The sequence below is a fragment of the Ooceraea biroi genome, chromosome 7 (genome assembly GCF_003672135.1).
Source record: "Ooceraea biroi isolate clonal line C1 chromosome 7, Obir_v5.4, whole genome shotgun sequence".
In the NCBI taxonomy this organism is placed as follows: domain Eukaryota; kingdom Metazoa; phylum Arthropoda; class Insecta; order Hymenoptera; family Formicidae; genus Ooceraea; species Ooceraea biroi.
Window position 1 is genome coordinate 5,662,643 of NC_039512.1, and position 12,706 is coordinate 5,675,348.

A 12,706-nucleotide genomic window follows, 5' to 3' on the forward strand; every position below is an offset into this window, starting at 1 on the left:
TCGAGCGGCTTCTGCCGCTTACTCCTCCTCAGGAGCAAGATGTCCCTCGGAGATGTCGAGACGACGGCGGCAGGCAGGGTGAGCGGATATCCGGTGTGGCAACAGACGCCCGTCTTGACTTGGAGTGTCGCGTGGAGAAAGAGAGAGAAAAAGAGAATGAGAGAAAACAAGAGAGAAAGAGAGAGGAAGAGATAGAGGAGCTGGTCGTTAGCACCATTGGCTGTGCGCTGACTCGGACGGGTAATACGAGGTATGGTCGCCACCTGGTATTTTCGTTCAGCGCAAACGGGGGCCTCCGCAACCCACTTCTTCTACGGGAAGTCGAAGTTTCTTTGCCGCTCCGGAAGGAGAGAGCTTTGGGACAAACACTGTGGCACCCGGTCGGCGCGCTCGGCAACCGGGTGCCGCAAGCCTTTTCCGGCGAGCGAGCCGCTCGAGTGACTTGAACGCGCGTGTGATTCACGCTATTACCTCTCGTTGAACGGAATTCCAACTTTCACTCGCCGCCGATGTTCGATGTTCAATGTTAAATGCTGGAACGTGAAATAAAACGTATTTAATTGCGGTCTCGTTTCAGGAAGGTATCAATCAGTGACAAGGTTTCACTATTTTCGTGAATTTTCGAGCGTGTACCGCGATAAATCCTTACTAATCTTATCGAGAGGATAAGAACGCATTTCGAGTCTCTCTCGTTGAGGTTCATCTCTTTTAGGAAAGTAAATGATATTCTTATTGATAATGATTTCTCCAGCGCTTCATCTTGAAGTTTCATTTGTTATTTTCGAGAAAAATGCAAGATATGCAGTTATGTTAATAATTTTCATACTTGATGTATTATATCCGTTGGTCTATATCCGTTCAATTTAAAATTTCAGATGTATGTGACAACGCTTCTTTCGATCTTTTGAGACCGAGATTTAAAAGTTAATAAAATGTCTGGCGTTTTCGTTTATGGACGGGTATCATCGGTTATCAATTTCATTGAACGTATATGATCCACGATATAATATCGCGAAATGTCGTGCTATTCTACATATATCGCGGACTACATTCGTTCTCCACTCTTTCTCTGATTTTAGACTCAACAATTGTCTTTATCCATGTAGTACATTTCGCTCTTAAAATTCTTTTTTCTCCAGTTATCTCTGTAGAAGTCTATCTTCCGACTGGCGACGACCCCGTTGTTGCGGTTTAAAAATTATGCTTCATCAAATTATCTGCAACGAGATCCACTTCCTCCGAGAATATATCCGCGTTAGCCTCGAAATACATCAGGAAATATAACCACGATTTGAATAAATCGGCATTTAAGATCGAAATAAAACTTGTGAATATATATTTCAGTGAATTTAATTCCCGATGCTATTTTGTCAGTGGAAGCATATGTCATCGTGTTACTATAATCATTGTCGTAATAAACATGATTATTTTCGTTTACTTACTATGTGAAATTCGGATGGCGTATTAATTCGTATTGATTTCGATTTTTCCTGATTTATACAACACGTTCGGGTGTTACGAGACTAATGATAGTTCAACACACTTTTTTCCGTTTTATATGTACATTTAGATGAATTATCAGAGAAGTTAGTTTTGTAACGATAGATACGGTTTTAAATGCAGGATATAATTCGTATCATGATATCTAGGATAATGATTAATATTGATTTTTTTCTTTTATTACTTTGTATATATGTTATATCATAATTAGTAAAAACAATTTGATAAATTGATAAAAATTATATCGTAATTGGATTACTTTCTCTTAGACATCTTTGTTTTTAATTTTTTTCTAACGTGCTAGTAAGTACAATCTTTTTTTATTGGAATATAAAAATGTTAGTAAGAAACAAAAACTCTAACAAACAAAATACAGTTTCTCACCCAGATGAATCATATAATCTTTTTTATGACACATAAATGTTTTCCATTTTATTTTATAAATATCTTCCAATCTCTCCACAATTAAAATTATTAGACGCAATTGCTGCAAACGAGATTTAATTTGTCATTTTATTTGAGAGAGCGAGTGCTTGCAAACTGCATGAATAGAAATTTAGAACTTTATTTCAGGTCTAGACTTGCCAATATTTCATGAAGCATTATGCATAATTCATTGCAAGTAAAAAAATTTTAATAAGTCGATGAAGTTTTAATTCACGAGATCTGAAAATATGGTTTCCACATCTGCAAGTTAATTAATTTTCATCTCAACTCAGAATAATTATTACTTCATTAAATGTAGTTTTAACTAGCAATTCAGATATCTAAAACTGATCATAATTCTCAAGCATATAATTTTTAAAAAATGCATCTCTCTTGTCATACTTATTGGAGAGGAATTAATTGTTACAGGCGGGAAAAAGCGCTTGAAACGTAAAGAATCTGTCTATCTTTCTATCTGATTAGCCAAATAGCCCGAGAAGTGATGAATTATCTCATTGCATTATAAACGGAAATTGATAACGTCACACAAACTACCGGCAGGACACATCGATCGATCCGGACCGAAATGACGAGATAGCTTGTACGAAGGATAATTGTTTTTTTGCAGCTTGGTTTCGCAAACTCTGCTGGTCCAACCGTCTATTTTCGTTTCGCGAACTGTCTCGCTCCCCATCATTTTCGATGCGCTGCTATTTTCGAGTCGACGCTCGATCGACCAGGTCACACGGTTAAGCGCGGTTCATCCGATAATGAAGATGGACTTTCCTAGATTTTCCTGAAGAATTTAATATCATTGCTACCGTTGGTTACCGCGGTTGGAGAGACGTGTACATGTATGTACGTGTGCACGCGTACGTGTGCACGTGTGTGCGAAAAAGAGGGAGAGAGAAAGCGGGAGAGCAAACGAGAGAGAGAAGCGACGTCAGATACACCGAGAGGTGGAGGAGAGAATAGCGAGAGGGATGCGACTATAGCATATCGCCCCGATATTGTTATCGATCCCGTCGGTCGGAAGGTATTTGTTACGTTCATTGTTTTTCCTTCGCACCGTCGAGCAAAAGGAGATCACGAGGGCCGGGGCATCCCTTTTACAGGGCTAAGGTATCCGCGCCCGTCATCTCTACCCGTTTTCTGCTCTTTCTCTTTCTCCACCCCTTGCCGCCTTCCTTCCATCTCGTCCTCCTCCTTTCCCTTTTCTGATGTTCTTTTTCTGTGTTCCCCGGGGGTTCGCACTTTGCCCACTTTCTCGGTCTTTATCACATGGCGATTTAACCGAAAAAAGACATGCACGACGAGAAAATAAAAAAACGGAGAGAGAAAGAAAGAGAGGAAATGAAAGGAGAGAAATTTATTAGAGCGGATTATCTATTTAGTAAGCAAGCGAGCTGCATGAAAAGATTAGAAAATAAATGCGATATCAAAAGTGTTTTCTCTTTTTAGCAACTTAAAAACTGAAGTAACAAATTTGTTTAAGAGCGATAATAATTTTTTTTATGAGCTTATCAGACTTGTCAGCCGTTGTATTTAACAAGCGTATTGCGAAAAATTTAGTCATTACATCCTTCCGTATAATATCTGGATTACATTTCTTTTTAATTTCTTCTCAATGTTCGAGCATAATTTACATTTGATTGCGCAATTTCGCCAGTCGTAAATGCTGAAAAATCTAATTGAAAAATAAAATCGCAGATATCAAGATATCATGTCAGACATGTGCAACGAGACGAATCAAATTTTAGTAACATGTCAATTATATATATGCGGCGATTGCTGAAAACACCGCGGTGACAACAGTGAGAATATCCTGTTTCTTTCTCCCCCTGAAATTTTCAAGTTAAATTTTTAATTATTTTATCGATGCAAGACCAAAATTACTTTTGTCGAACTACTTAGGTACGATTTTAACAGCGACAACATAAAACTGATTTCAGTGGCATTAATGTAATTTTCGGTACCGTTTGCTTTATTTGTGACGAATTTTTTAAACAACGCAGAAATTATTTCGTGCAAACAACGAGCGAGTTCGATCGCCATTTTCCGCGACCTCAACGAGGAACATGAAAATAGTAATATCTCGCTAAAATAATATAATATCGGTCGCTTCGTGATTGTTCAAGAAAGAATTGTCGATCATGAGATCTATATCGGTTGGCCGGCAGTGCAAAAGTGACGTTACTTTTTATGTCGCTCTTCTCAAATGCGGTTTATAACCGAGTTATCCCGCCGTCTATTATCCGTGCTTCGCTTCTGATTTGTCATTCTCAACTGAATGAATAGGTATATTTTCTTCTCCATGTACGTGTCATAAACGTGGTACATGCAGCGGATCCATCCGGCGCGTCGGTTCGCTCTATCTCGCGCATGGCGGCCATGCATAACTTATGCCGCTTAATTAAATATCCCTGTTCGTGCACCGACGTATGGCTTGACGTTATTTTTCGATATTCTATATCGCACTCGTACGAGGCAGATACGAGTTCTTGACAGTGTTGGAAACTCTGTTATTGCACCGTGAACTTTCCAATAGTCAAATTCTCTATTCCTTAAGTGATACTGAAACGTTAAATACTAATACTAATGTTAAATAATAATGTTATAAAAGGAAATCAGACTTTACAATGTACACTTATCCAAAATATGAACTATTTGAACTTATAGTTCAATAATTTATTTATGTTATTTCTGCATCAGCACATGGAAGGAAGATTAAGACAAAGGAAACGATATATTACTTCTTGATAATATTCATATTCCCATTTTTATTTGAAGCAAATGTTTCTTAGACCATTATCGACCTATATATATATAGTTACATTGGGAAATTTTAATCCGGGAACTTCGGAGAGGATGTCGGAGAGAAGATTCTCTCGCGCAGTTCCATCTATAAGTTCACATCCACACATTGACACATTTACGTGAACACATTCATGTCCATACACGTAAATCTGTGTACATGGGAAAACACTCTCGACACCCTCTCCGACACTCGTTGGATTCAAATCCTTCTCATCTATCTCCTCAAATATTTCGGTAATGGAAAAGTTTAATGTTCTTACAACGATATCACAGACTAGAACACTGCTGGGAGAGTTTACTCTCAACCTACCAACCCCGTTGTTCACTACGCATCCCCGCATATCCAAAACGTTATTTCTGGGCGCGAGCGATCGTCGTCGATCATGGGCCCGTTTTAGGCTTATTAATTACTCATCCACCTTCCGTTTCTCGTGTCTTCTCGCGCCCGCTCGGTCGCGAAATCGATAGACCAGGACATATTGAACACTCGCCTCTTCTCTCTCTCTCTCGACGGGTTAGGTTGTCCGACCTCCGTAGGGGGACAGCTACATTGCAACTCATGCATAATGCATCACTTGGATCCGACCTGGAGTAGATTTATATTTACCCCTGGTGTCGGTGATAATTCGTTAAATATCGACAGGTATCGCGCGGGAACCGCGCGAGAAAGAGAGAGAGAGCTTTTTACGTCGATGTGAATATTCGATGCGCGAACGCGACCCTCTTTTCTTCTCTCCGCCGAGATCTCAGCCTTACCGTGCAATCCAGGCCAGTGCAACAGTTGTGCTTTCAAATTGTGCCTTCGTACGGCCTGATGAACCAGAACCTATCACTAGATTTGCGATCTGTGCGAATAAGTTCGCATGTCGCGTTACTTACAAGCAGTATACATTGTAAAACAAAGAGAAACTATAAAAAATTGCTTCTCTGACCGTCGTCTTTGCAAGTTATATAATAACATGATAGTATGATATATTTAAAATCACAGTTTATGGTGGATGATACTTTATCGGTCATTGTCAAAATTAATCATCGCTAAAATCCTTAAACACAGAAAGATGCGATTCTTTATCAAGAATTTCAGTTTTTCCAATTTTGGCAAGATAAATCTACAATTACGAAAAATTTATATATAATGCGATAATAATCATGCGTTTTCTGAGTTCATTTTGTAAACAAAATCTTATCCTGTTCTGATGAATTGGAAGAGCTACTCTGCACGATTCTGGCTGTTCGCAATCGCAATTCCTACATGTTAATGGCGTGTCGCGAAAATTGGCCGCAGTAATGCGCACGTGTGGATATTTTCAGGACTCCGTTATATTCATCAGAACGGATTTCAAATCGTACTATCGACCGCGTCTCCACGCGATAGATGGACCGCGAGTGTCGGTGACTCGATTGACATGCGCGAAAAAACCGCGGTGCTCGATATCGCCTTAGCGAATCGACGTCAATTTCGGATGCATCCGGTGGAAATCGGGACATTGGTTTTAGATGTCGATGACAGTCTCGCGAGAGTCTGTCAACGTGTGCGAGTTTAGATCCCACCGCATGTCCCTCCACCTCTCGTCGTCAAACTGCTGAACGATCGTTTCCTCCATTTCATTTGTCTCTCTTTTAAGAATTCTTCAGAAGACTGATAATCATGATATGATCCATCTTTCAGTCACGAATTAATTGCACATTCCTTATTCTATCTCGTTATCAGAGAATTATATAGACCAGCTCTCTGTAAAACATTTTCCGAGAGAAAATTCTGACACGTGCGTGAAATTGATCCGTCGCGAATTTCCAATACTCTCGCATGTTTGTTGCCATAAATGTTTGTTGTAGGTATCAGGTGAAAATCAAACGGTATGCAAGCACATTCGGTGTTCTTCGATTTCCATGAGTGCGCGAACGCGCATGAGTGACGACCGAGAACCGCAAAACCCGAATAAAAATCGAAACACTTGCGAAGGGGAGCACGGATCGAGAAAAATACACCTGTACGATTTTCCATTGCATGTATAGTTCGCGTGCTCGCGGATTCGTCGCGAGGTGCGAAAGACCATACCGCTCGCTCGAAGTTACGCGGAAATCGAACGCCCGCGCGTGGATAACGCCTCGCAAATAGAATCCCGCGCAACACACTCGCGTGTCGCCGGTGTATGAGTTTCTGAGTTTGCCGCGCGCGCGGTCGGTCAGTCTATAACACAATTGTTATTTTCGTCGACTCCGGGGCGTACACACTCCGTGACGCGCCAGCTCCGTATGAAACGTAGGTCGATTCTTGAACCATACCGCCGTTATTTCTGGCGGGCGAAATATTAATAAGGTGTAAAGATGCCACCTTTGCGTAAACACGCGCGGCCTTTCGCCGAACGAATCGCGCGCATTAACTGACGCCAATGCACGCGCGCCGAAGTCCATTTGTCGCTTCTTTTTTTCACTTCCTTCTGCCTCGCCCTCCTCATCTTCGTTTCTCTCCCACGCGCATCACGCGCTGAAACTTCCATCTCGTTGTTAACTTTGTTTCATAATCGTCATGATTGCCGGTTCGCAGTGTGCGAGGCATTTTCTTACCTGCGCAACGCTGATTCATTTTTTTTTGCCTCGCGCGTCCGACGAAGAAAATACTACGTCGTCGGAGAAGACTTAATAATCGTTCGACACGCGCTTCGCGAGGTTGCAAATTACGTCTGGGACTATTACCCGAGATCGCGGATTGTTTACTGCGCGGCAACGTGACTCCTCGTGACAACTGGACTTGCCTTCGCCGCTTCGCGCGATCGCAGGATCAGGTCGATGTGATCGATGCGCAATTTCTCCTCCTTTACCGCTATGACTCGTACTCGTGCTTCTCATTGTCTGTAAACTCGAAAGTCTTATTAAAAGCCTGGCGATACATATCAACGAGCGAAAAGACGGAACTGAAGAATACCGTAGCTCTATTTATATCCAGCTATATAATTTCTACATTCGTTTCTTCTGCATGTCACGTTATATCGAACGCTGATTATAGGTGTGTACACAAATATAAAACAAGACGGATTATAAAAAACTGTTTGATATTTGTTTGCATACTAATTAATACAGTTTTTATAAGCTAACTATTACCGTTAACGAATTACCTTATTACGCCGCGTATCTCTGGACATTAATAAAAAAACTTATGAGAATTTAAAAAAGCAGAAATCCTCCTTTAGTATTGTTTTCTTAGGGGATTAATAGCTTGAATCATTTTTGCTGTCTACTACATTTGCATCGAAGTTCAGACTTAAGTTATGAATATTACGAAACATCCACACATATTTTTCTCTCATTGTATATATATTTGTACATGTATAAGGGCACATCGGTCGAGCGATCAGAGCAATTAACAAAAATATTCTCGGTCGGGCAGAAGAGACCAAAGTACACCGGCATAATCGACAAGTCGATTGAATAAGGGAGACAACGTCTCCGTTCGTGTCGAGCAAGTTTTTCGTTGTGCCGCTGGTCGGAATCTCGGCGCGATGTCGCGCGCGCCGGACACTCGGCCGACGGTGTTCCGCTCGCCAACCGCGAGTGGAAAAACGAAATCGCGCCGCGCACGCGTGCCGCTGCACCGACCAGCTGCGAGGACACGCGACGGCGCGCCGCGGTCACGAGTGGGAGACGCGTTCGTATCGGCGACGGGAGATGGCGCGCGCGTGCCGCGCGCCACCGATTGGTCACCCGCCGGCTGACGTCGGCGGCGTTATCGACGAATGAGCGGACGCGGTACGGTCGACGTATCTCGACTCGGCGCACGGCTGACTTGGGAGACGAGGTGGACCGACTGGTACACGACTGCCAAGCCGCAACGACTCGTTTCCCCCTCTTGCTTGCGTCGCTTCTCTCTCTCTCTTTCTCTCTGCCTCTGTCTTGCCCCTTCGCGCGCGCGCGCGATCCTTCTCCGCCGTCTCGCTCGCACATATGTACGCACACTGTCTCGCTCGGTTCTCAGCGCGACTTCCTCAAATCTTTATTTCAGGCTCGACCGCGAACTCGGGGCGAACTGGTCGAGGCGCGCGCGACCGCCCCGGTTTTTTAACCGTCCTTACGGCAAGCTCCTCACCGCAAACGGCTACCGTCGTCGTCGTCGTCGTCGTCGCGTCGTGTCGTGCATCGTCGTACATACGAGCGACGTGTGTGCGCCAGGGCAGCACCCGCCGTCGCGGAGAGACGACGCGTGTCTAAATTTGAATACGCTCTGGTAGCGTAGAGGAGAAGCAGTGCCGTCCGCGCGTGTTACGTTGTCGGAGCCTTCGTCTTCTTCGCCTCGCTTATCGTCGTGGTCGTGGTCGTGGTCGTTGCCGTGGTCGTCGTCGTTGTTGTCACGCGCGTGAAAAGTATATTTTAAGAAAGACGCTCCCTCTCGCCGTGCATCTAGTCAACGCATCTAGTCCCCGTGACCACGTCGCGGATAAAAGCTAACCTATCTAACCGCGCGCGCGATCAACGGAGCGGGTGTGCTCATGTACGCACTCACGCACGCACGCACGACGACCTAAGAATAAATTCACGAGACGCCGCGCGTCGCGTTATTAACCTGTACATCCCTATAAATAATCGTGCGCCCTTTTGCGAGTGTTTCACGGCTAAGGTGAAGAAAACGACGGCAGAAAGAGAAGGAAGAACGGGGAAAAAGAGAAGAGAAGAGTGAAGAGACTGTAACTAGAAGAAAATTGCCAATCGTCGCGATCGTAGCTTTTTTTCGTTGATCGATGCGAGCGGAGGCGCGCGAGAGATCGACTCGCCGCCGACGACGATCGTGAAGAAGCAACACGACGCACGCAAACACATCGTGTCCCGTGTTGGCGAGCGCGCGGAGAAGGGAGAACGCGCGCGTAAGAGAAAGAGCGGAATCCGGCGGAGAGTGTGCCAAAGAGAAAAAACGCTGATAGAGAGACATCGTCGACGTTGTCGACGGGGAGAGAGAAAGAGAGAGCGAGAAGGCGAAAGAACCCGTGGGTGCCTGTCGATTCGTCCGTTCCGTACGCTCGTCGACCGGCCGTGGTATCAGCAGCCAGCGGCGTGGATTAGTGTGAGTGCGAGAGAATCCGCATCCGGCGAAGAGGTGGAGGAGGAGGAGGAGAAGAAGGAGGAGAAGGCAAAGTAGAAGCAACAGCAGCAGCGGGAAGTTTTGTTTTGATCGGCGAAAACGATCGCGCCGCTGTCTCTCGCGAGATCTCGCTCTCCTTACCGTCTCTCGACGTGTGCGGGCGGCCGCGGGGGTTGCTGTATCGCGCCGTGGGGAGATATCGATCGCGCGCGCGGGACCATTGACGTCGTTCGCCCGTCGTTCTGGAGAACGGTCGAACGGTCGTGAGAGAGAAAGAGAGAAAAGGGCCACGAGAGGGACACGCGACGAAGCGGAGAAGCGACGACCGATTGTTACTTCTATCGTCGGCGACCCGGCGTACGTTCAGCGGTGTGTGTAGTGCGCGCGCGCGCGCATCCTCGTGCTCCGTCGTCCCTCGCATCGTCGTCGTCGTCGTCGACGGTGCGTGCGTGCGTGCAACAGCAGCAGCAGCAGGCGCGCGCGCGAGCGCGAGCGCGCGGCGTGTCCTCGAACGAGATCGCGATCGCGGTGCGGTGCGGTGCGGCGTGTCGCGTCGCGTCGCGTCGCGGCGCCGATCCCGAGGATCGTCCGCTCGTTCGTCCGCTCGCTCGGCCTCGCTCCCGTTGACGGGGGCGATCGATCGATACGCGACTCGGCGGACGGTCGCCCTGACTCCATCGTCATCGTCGTCGGCATGCCCCGCTGATGATCCGGTAGAAGGCTTCCCGGCTGCGAGATCCGGTGAGTTTACCAAACGCAGAAGCGGCGAGGGAAAAAATGAGAGACAGAGAGAGAGAGAGAGAGGGCAGGAGAGCGAAAGGAAAAGAAGAAGGGAAAGAGGATCGAGAAGGAGAGCGACACGCGGTACAGGGCGGGAGGGTAGGGAGGGACACTCTTTCGGTCACGGTGAATCTCCATCGAGACCTCTCCTCCTCTCCCCCACTCTGTCGATGTTCGTGTTAGGTATGCGTGTGCGTCTTCTTGGACCGCGTCCAGGTCGGTATCTCGAGCGCGCCTGTCGAGCCTCGAGATTTCTCGTCGACGATGATGCGCGATCCTCAGGAAGGCCACCGAAAACTTCGCTGCTTCGTGAGGATCTGGTCCGAAGACGAATTATATTTTCATCGACTTCTTCCCGCGTTCACGGTCCTTCGACCTGTTTTTTAAATAAAGAATTGCAAGTGCAACTCTTTGTTTAAAAATATTCTTCTTTTATTTGTAACCTTTATTCGAGACTCAAGTGCACAGAGCGCACGAAGTCTGCAATAGTCGCTGAAACTTTTATATCCTTGTTGGCGAAGGAAACTCCTCATATACAGATCTATGACTGTCATTGAAATTTAAATCTTCACCATTTTGTCATAGTAATAACGGTAATTTGACGACGTTGAATAATAATCGCGAGTAATTCGGTAACACCGATTGTAACATGCCGTCAATTTGATTCTTGCCATACGCTTTGGCTTTCCGTCCTTAATTTGATATCTCGTCTTGTCTTATTCAAAGTGCCGTAATTCCATAACCATTCCAAATTAGATCCATCTTGATCTGACGTCCGTGATCGGAATCACTTGAATGATGAAGGTACGATCCTCCTGAGATATTCTCTCCGATATTACTTTCGATATTGTGAACTGCATTTTGAAATTGCGTGATTTACGTAAACTCAAGTTCTGTGGACAGGACAATCATTTTCATCAATTGTCTCTTTGATACGATTAATCATCTCCACGTTGGAATTAATCGTATACTGATAAGACTTGTTTGAGGAGTATATACATTGCATTATATCGTTCATGCTGGCATATAGTCACTTCTTTATCTAATTTACGGCAAGAGCATAAACATGGATTATGTAATCCGCGCGTTACATAATTTACAACTCGAATAAAGAAATTAACAAGTAGGCGTGGAATACGAGATCTACGAATCCGGGAACTGCGGCAGTTCGATAAATGCCTGATCGGTGTCTGTATGAATCTTATTTGGAAAACTCGTATTTCATCCGAGAAGCGATATGTTGCGTCGGAAAGACGACGTTGCGTAAACTTGCTCCGCTGTAACTTCTTCAAAATCCTGAGGCGCAGTGAATTTTGCCACCTACGCTCGCGTGATAGCGAACGCGTTAACAATATCGGTTTGAATCTCTTTTAGTCCCCTGTCGAATCTCCGGCGAGGAAAAGTTTGATTACATATTTATTATGTTAACTCTACCGTGGAATTTATTTCTGTTTAGGTGAACGTAACTCACTGACGCATAAAGATACAATAATAATTATAATTGTATTTTATTGCGTCATAAGAGTAATGCGTCCATAAATTGTTGCAGTTATTTTAGTATGTGTGTATATATATATATATATATATTATAAAACTGTTTGCAACGGTGTGCGTTGCAGTCGCAATTTGAATTCTGACTGCGGAGAGACACGGAGAAGAATAAACAAGTATTGACGCATAAATTAGCATAACGAAGCAAATTATGCGTATCGGAGTGAAAAAAATAACGATATAAGACGCAACGTTGTTCGAGATTGGCGATCTGGCGATCGTTGGGTCACTAATTCCTCTTTTTCCATCCGTTATATCGACTTTGCTAGGTTGACCGAGAAAATAATGGGGATCTCGGCTCTTGGTTCTCTCGCTCCGATTAAAGATGCCCTCCCTTCGTGGAACGTGAGAGAGAAAAGAGTACGCCTGGTATCCACCGTGTAATCCGAGGATCACGCCTCTGTGATAAATTATATCTCTCAACCACGAGAGACTTAATCAGATCCTTAAAACAACGTTCGATGATTTAGAACGCACTTAGAAAGGCTATCGCTTCAAGTGGAAGCATAAAAAGTAGAAAACCCTATTAGTAATACTGATTAATTAGCTTTCTCGAACGAT

General features: G+C 44.7%; 1 protein-coding gene across 5 annotated transcripts in view; it reads left to right on the top strand.

Annotated features, from left to right (window-relative positions):
* The window catches only part of LOC105282039 (myocyte-specific enhancer factor 2), a 72,937-nt gene that overhangs the window by 34,889 nt on the left and 25,342 nt on the right, over positions 1-12,706 (top strand). Inside the window, exon 1 of one of the 5 annotated variants that reach the window (XM_011343712.3) lies at positions 10,400-10,555. The exons of the other annotated variants lie outside the window; for them this stretch is intronic. The gene's annotated coding sequence lies outside the window, so the exon portion shown is untranslated. Of the gene's footprint in view, positions 1-10,399; positions 10,556-12,706 lie in introns of those variants that run through there. 5 annotated transcript variants of the gene reach the window in all.